The following is a 7005-nucleotide window of genomic DNA, read 5'->3' on the forward strand; positions in this document are numbered from 1 at the left end:
GAAGCCTGGTTCCTTTTATTTATTTATTTATTTTAAGATTTTATTTATTTATTTGAGAGAGAGCGAGAGAGAGAAGTGCAAGCACAAGCGGGGGGTGGTGGGGGAGGAGGGACAGAGGGAGAAGCAGGCTCCCCGCTGAGCAGGGAGCCCAATATGGGGCTAGATCCAGGACCCTGGGATCATGACCTGAGCCAAAGGCAGATGCTTAACTGAGCCACCCAGGCGCCCCCTATTTTTGTCTTTTTCTTTCTTTGCATAAACATTACAGACACCGCTGCCCACCCCATGACCCAGCTGTCATCAGGTCCAGCCCTGACCTTCAGGGAGAAGCTCCTGAGTGATAACACTCAACAGAAAAATTTAAAACCCTCCCTTGTCCTTGGCCTTTATCTTTTCCCAGATTCCTGGGCACAGAAGTGGACCTACCAAATTAGCAGGCAAAAGCCTACTATAACCGACATATTGAAACATTTCCTTGCCATTACAGTTTTGTGGTTATATATTTATATGTGTAATTGTTTATTTAACGTCTCTTCAGCAATTAGACAGTTGGCTTCTGGAGTTGCCTGGCTGGCTCAGTGGGTACATTATGCGACTGTTAATCAGAGTCGTGAGTTCAAGCCCCACCCACTTTGGATGTGGAGCCTACTTAAAATAAAATTTAAAAAAACTTTTTTTTTTAACCCAGAACTTACTGAAAAAAAAGACAGTTGGCTTCTCGTGGTCAGAGGTTGGAATACCAGTCTGCTTTGCTCCCCAGTGTGGCAATCACATATCACAGGGCTTGGCAAACAGTAGATGCTCAATAAATTGCTGTTGTTAATGACTCACTGAATGAATGCATGGAAAATGCTTCCTTGAGATAGACCCCTGAAGTGTAATTTCTGGGTCAAATGGTATGCTGGCGTTTATATCTTCTGAGGGCGTATTTCAGTCATGTTGAAATGTTGCTGAGCCTCCAATGGACCCAATAAGAAAAGGAAGAAGGACACTTGCAAGAGCTGAGAAGAGTGGCACAGAGGTATGCCAGGGGCCATGGGGCTACAGGCCCAGGAGGAGGGTATGCTAAGCAGAGGGGATGGGACTGAGGAGGAGGCATTTCTATGTTTCCAGAAACATTGGCAGGTGTGATTCTGTGGGCACCTACTCTGAGCAGGCTCAGTACAAACATAAACTCACTTAATCCTCTCTACAAGCAAGCAAGACAGACATTATCATTCCCACTTTATAGATGAGAAAACTGAGGCACAGAAGAGGCTCAGAAAAGTATTGCCTGAGAGCATGTGACAAGAAAGTGGGGGAAGCTAGGAATTTTCTTTTTAAGTTTTTATGTATTCATTTAAGTAATCTCTATACCCAATGTGGTACTCAGACCCACAACCCCGAGATCAAGAGCCAGCCAGGCGCCCTGGGGAGGCAAAGCCTTCTGAGGCAGGCTGGAGGAGACCATGGCAGTTACTCATCTCTTCCCCAGGGGTTTCAGCAGACCGAGTAAGTCTGACAGATTGCTGCTTGGTTTAGTTTGGCCTTGAATTGCATGCAGCAGAGGATGAAGAATAAAAAGATGAGCTTTGAAAATAGACCTGGGCTCAAAGCCTGGCTCCACCACTTCTTAGCTGTGTGACCTTGGGCAAGCTCCTTAACCTCTCTGAGCCTCGCTCCCCTCTGTACAATGGGCACTGGCTGGAGCAGGGTCTTGGTGGAAATGATAGTGTGATGGGCACAGGGCACATGCCAGGTGCTCAACATCCGTTCTTATTATTGTTTTCTGAGGGTCTCATCTCATTTAATTCTCTTAATTCCCTGCTTTCTAGTTTAGGAAAATGAGATTCTGAGTGGGAAACAGTTCTCCTTGCTGTTACACAGCATGCAAATGGAGGAACTGGGATTGGAAGCTGGGCCTGGCCTGAGGTAGCCTTGGCCCCAGCCCTTTGCACTTTTCCCAGCCCAGGAGCACCAGCCTGGATCTCTGGCTCCTCAGGAGTTGAGCAGGGTGTGGAGGGGTGGGGGAGGAGAGGGGGGGGAGGAGGGGCGGGCAGAGGGAAGTGGGGAAGGAGGCCAGAGGAGAGGCCTGCCACAACCCAGAACTGGAGTTCCTCATTTCTCTAAGTTTCACAGTTTTCCGTGTCGGAGGGTGAATACCTCCAGGCTTCCTGTGGTCACAGCAGTAGGGTGACTCAAGGTGACTTGGGGGGGCTGGGGGCTGGGTCCCTGCCTGCTTTGCTTGTGACTTGGGGGGGCTGGGGGCTGGGTCCCTGCCTGCTTTGCTGGCACCAAACACTCTTGCACCTGGTCCCACACGGCCTTTCCAGGGGCGGGGTCCTCCCCAGGAGGGGAATGCAGCCTCTGTCGGGGGTTGTGACAGCGTCTGGCTGTCCACTTATGTCCACCAGCATGGCCCATTGGCCAAGAGGGGGGCCGGTGGAAAACACGGTAGCAATCAGGAGGCTTTTGGGGCTGCGGGCTTCTGCCTCTTGGCACAGGCCCCCCTTGGCCGCTCTGAGGTGGCCCCTTCCCAAGTCCCAAGGCGCCTGTGGGCTTCAGGACACCCACCCGCACAGTTACACACCCACCCGCTTGTAGGCCCAGGCTTGGAAGCTGTCACGCTCCAGGTCAGCAGAGACAAGTGCCCAAAACTCACAAATGAAACCAGAATCACTCACGGCACTGGCAACCCCAGGGACGTGAAGGGCGATCTGTTGTCTTTTCCCAGTTTTCTAGATTAGAACATGGTTTGTAAGGATAATATAAACAGCTCCCTGCCAAGGATTCCCTGAGACCACGGTGGAGGCCATCCTGGAGGGAGGCTCCCCCCACCCCCATTGCAGATTTCCATGAGGGTGGAGGGACAGACATGTTCACTTCTAGAAAGACATGTTCACTCTCCCTGTGTCCTCAACGAGGAAATTTCACAACCTCCAGTGTGGGGGGGGAGGAGGAGGAGGGGCAGGGCGTGAGAGAGGTGAGAGAGGTGAGGGGCAGAGAGAAAGGATGGGGAAGGAGGGGAGAGGAGAAGGGAGGGGACAGAGATGGGGAGGAGGAGGGAGAAAGGAGGAGGGAGGGGAGGAGACAGAGGATTGAGAGGTCAGGGAGGAGAGGAGAGGGGAGGGGAGGAGACTGGAGGAGAGGGGAAGAGGGGAGGGAGAGGGGCTGCTGAGGAGGGGCTGGGCAGGAGCTCCTCAGGCCTGGGAACTGGCTAGGTCTCAGGCTGGGGGCGAGCCCAGGAAAGAACAGACCAGAAAGTGAAACCATCGACCTCCAGCCTGGGGAAGTGGGTTTGAGCCCAGAGCGCCTTCTGGCCCTGTCCTTCCTAACTGGGATGCTATGGAAGCCAAACCACCTGCTCATGAAGTCAGAGGCTTCACTCCTCTCTGCAAAGGGACTGCGACACCTGCTTGGCTGGTGAGCAGAGGGAAGGACATCAGGCTTTCTGGGTTTGAGGAGAGCAGCCTGGGTCTGCTGTCCCCTTTCAGCAGAAGTTAAATGAAAAGTGGTCTCTTTCTCAAAATATTAAAAATAGAGTTACCGGGCGCCTGGGTGGCTCAGTGGGTTAAGCAACTGCCTTCGGCTCAGGTCATGATCCTGGAGTCCCGGGATCGAGTCCCGCATCAGGCTCCCTGCTCGGCAGGGAGTCTGCTTCTCCTTCTGACCCTCCCCCCTCTCGTGCTCTCTGTCTCTCATTCTCTCTCTCTCTCTCAAATAAATAAATAAAATCTTAAAAAAAAATAGAGTTACCATATGATCCAGCAACCCCACTTCTAGGTATATATCCAAAAGAATTGAAAGCAGGGACTCAAATAGATATTTGCACACCGATGCTCATGGCAGCATTATTCATAATAACCAGGAGGTGGAAGGAACCCAAGTGTCCATCCACAGATGAATGGACAACTGTACAGTGGAATATTATTCAGCCGTAAAAAGGATGAAATCCTGACACATGCTTCGACATGAATGAATCTTGAGGACATTATGCTTGGTGAAATAAGTCAGTCACTAAAAGGCAAGTAAGGTACAATTCCACTTCTAGGAGGTACCTAGAGCAGTCAACTTCATAAAGGAAGAGGGTACAATGGTGGCTGCCAGGAGCTGCAGGAAGGGAAAATAAAGAGTTGTTTATTTTTTTCTTAAAGATTTTATTTTTATTTATCTGACAGAGAGAGAGACAGCGAGAGAGGGAACACAAACAGGGAGAGTGGCAGAGGGAGAAGCAGGCTTCCCGCCGAGCAGGGAGCCTGATGCGGGGCTCGATCCCAGGACCCTGGGATCATGACCTGAGGTGAAGGCAGATGCCCAACGACAGAGCCACACAGGCACCCCGAGTTGTTGTTTAAAGAGGATCGAGTTTCAGTTTTACAAGATGAAAAAGTTCTGGGGATTGACTGTCCAACAGTGCGAATGTACTTAACACTGCTGAAGTGTGTAGTTAAAAATGGTTGAGGGGCGCCTGGGTGGCTCAGTCGGTTCAGCGTCTGACTCTTGATTTTGGCTCAGGTCCTGATCTCCGGGTTCTGGGATCTGAGCCCCCACGTGGGGGTCCACACCCAGTGCAGACTTGGCTTGTCCCTCTCCCTCTGCCCCTCCCCTGCTCTCTCTCAAGTAAACAAATAAATAAATAAAATCTTAAAGAAAAATGGTTGAGATGGGCAGTACATGGCTGGCTCAGTTGAAAGAGCATGTGTCTCTTGATCTTAGGGCCATGAGTTCAAGCCCCATGTTGGATGCAGAGATTACTCTTAAAAAATTTTTTTAGGCATGCCTGGTGGCCCAGTCTGTTAAGCATCCGACTCTTGATTTCGGCTCAGGTCATGATGTCAGGGTCATGAGACTGAGCCCGGCATCGGGCTCCACACTGAGCATGGAGCCTGCTTAAGATTCTCGCTTCTGGGGCGCCTGGGTGGCTCAGTCGTTAAGCGTCTGCCTTCGGCTCAGGTCATGATCCCAGAGTCCTGGGATCGAGTCCTGCATCAGGCTCCCTGCTTGCTGAGAAGCCTGCTTCTCCCTCTCCCACTCCCCCTGCTTGTGTTCCTGCTCTCGCTGTCTCTCTCTCTGTCAAATAAATAAAATCTAAAAAAAAAGATGATGAATTTTACGTTATATGGATTTTATCGCAATCTTAAAAAAAGCTATCTCTGACTGTTTCTAAGCCTAAATCCAATGTGCAGCATTGTTTATCCTTCAGCAGTGATCTGGCTGGTATTAAGGTGCAAGTTGTAAACAATGTTCCCCCCAAATGTGGAAGCATGGTTCCTATGTCTTGTAGTAACATGTTTGCTGTTAGGAAGTCCAATGCCATTCTTATTCTAGACCCCTTGAGTATGAAGGTTGGGAGCCTTCTCTCAGTCCCTGATGTTCATTTCACATGCTCAGCCATCTGTGGATCTTCCATTCTTGCTTCCAGGCACCCGTGGATATTTTTCCTCAGTTCTAGAAACTTCCTTGCTTTTCTCTTTGTTTTCTGTTTTCCTTTCCTTCAGGAGCTCCTTTAAATATATGTTGTATCTTCTGAACCATTTCTTTATCTCCTGCCCTCTTGTTCTATATTCTAGGAGATTTTTAGGAAATTTCACAGACTTCATCTTCTAACCATTCTTCTACTTCTCATAGTTTCTGCTTTTATATTTTTAATTTGCAAGAACTTCTTTAAAACTGTATTTTTGAGGAGTGCCTGGCTGACTTAGTCAGTGGAGGGTATGACATTGGGTGTAGAGATTACTTAAAAATAAAATCTAAAAAAAAATAGCATTTTTGAGTCATTCTGTTCTTCATGGGCATTACATATCATGTGAGAAAGAGGGAGTTGTCGAGGATTGTCTTCTGCTTTGACCCACCCCTCCAAAGAAAAAGGCTTAGAAGTAACTAAGAAATGACAATTGTAACATAATTATCACAGATCAAATTATCAATGAAGATAGTCAGTTACCATCACAGGCTTATTTTTGGACTTAAAAATTACTTCCACAGAGTGTTGTACAATCTGAAATGGTCATCTTTCAAGATTCTCCTCTGCAGGGGCGCCTGGGTGGCTCAGTCGGATAAGCCGCTGAAACTTTTTTTTTTTAAGATTTTATTTATTTATTTCAGAGAGAGAGAGAGAGAACGCGCGCGCAAGCATGAGTGTGGGGGAGGGGCAGAGGGAGAGGCCGACACCCTGCTGAACAGGGAGGGAGTCCAACGCAGGCCAACAATCAACCAGAGCCAAAGGCAGATGCCCAACCAACTGAGCCACCCAGGCGCCCCAAGCAGCTGACTCTTGATTTCATCTTGGGGTCCTAGGATTGAGTTCCCCCACCCACCCCCAGGTGGGCTCTGTGCTTCCTCTTCTTCTGCCCCTCCCCCACTTGTGCTCTCTCTTCTCTCTCTCTCTCTCTTCAAAATAAATAAATAAATCTTAAGAAAAGAAACAAAACTCTCTTGTGCAAACAACCCTTCCCAGGACAGATTTATATTAATAAAGCGAACATGTTTTTAATGAACAAAAACAAACCCCCATACTGGACAGGAAAACAAGATGGATACTTTTATGAACGTTCTTGTTTTGACCCCTATCGTGTCTGATCCTTAAACTCATTTATATGATGAAGTATAGTATTTCTGTTTCTACAGCTTCGGGGCACAAAGGACAGCTACCTTCTCATCTTTCCGAGGCTTGTTTTCATAGTTGTTGTTCATTAGGAAGATTTTCATTCTTATGGCCAGACATTGGAATTTTATTGGCCTAAGGAGGCCAAGTCTTAGAACTAGAGAAAAGACACAATTATTTAATAATTCTGTTATTTAACCATACTGGAATACAGAGCATTTGATGCTTTTCTACAATATTATAGTTTGAGGTATCTTCCTAGAAGTATCTTTCTAGAAGGTAGAGTTTCTGTTTCTTGTTCTTCTCATCCTGTATGTGTGTGTATAATATGGGTAGGCAGTGATTTTGGAGAAGAAAAGGGAAATAAGATGCCTCTACTTCACATTCTTGAAAAGGTAAACCTGGAGCATTTTTCTAGATTG

This window comes from Eumetopias jubatus, unplaced genomic scaffold (genome assembly GCF_037043125.1).
Source record: "Eumetopias jubatus isolate StellerSeaLion01/CBP00866 unplaced genomic scaffold, mEumJub1_p1.0 scaffold_4, whole genome shotgun sequence".
Lineage (NCBI taxonomy): Eukaryota > Metazoa > Chordata > Mammalia > Carnivora > Otariidae > Eumetopias > Eumetopias jubatus.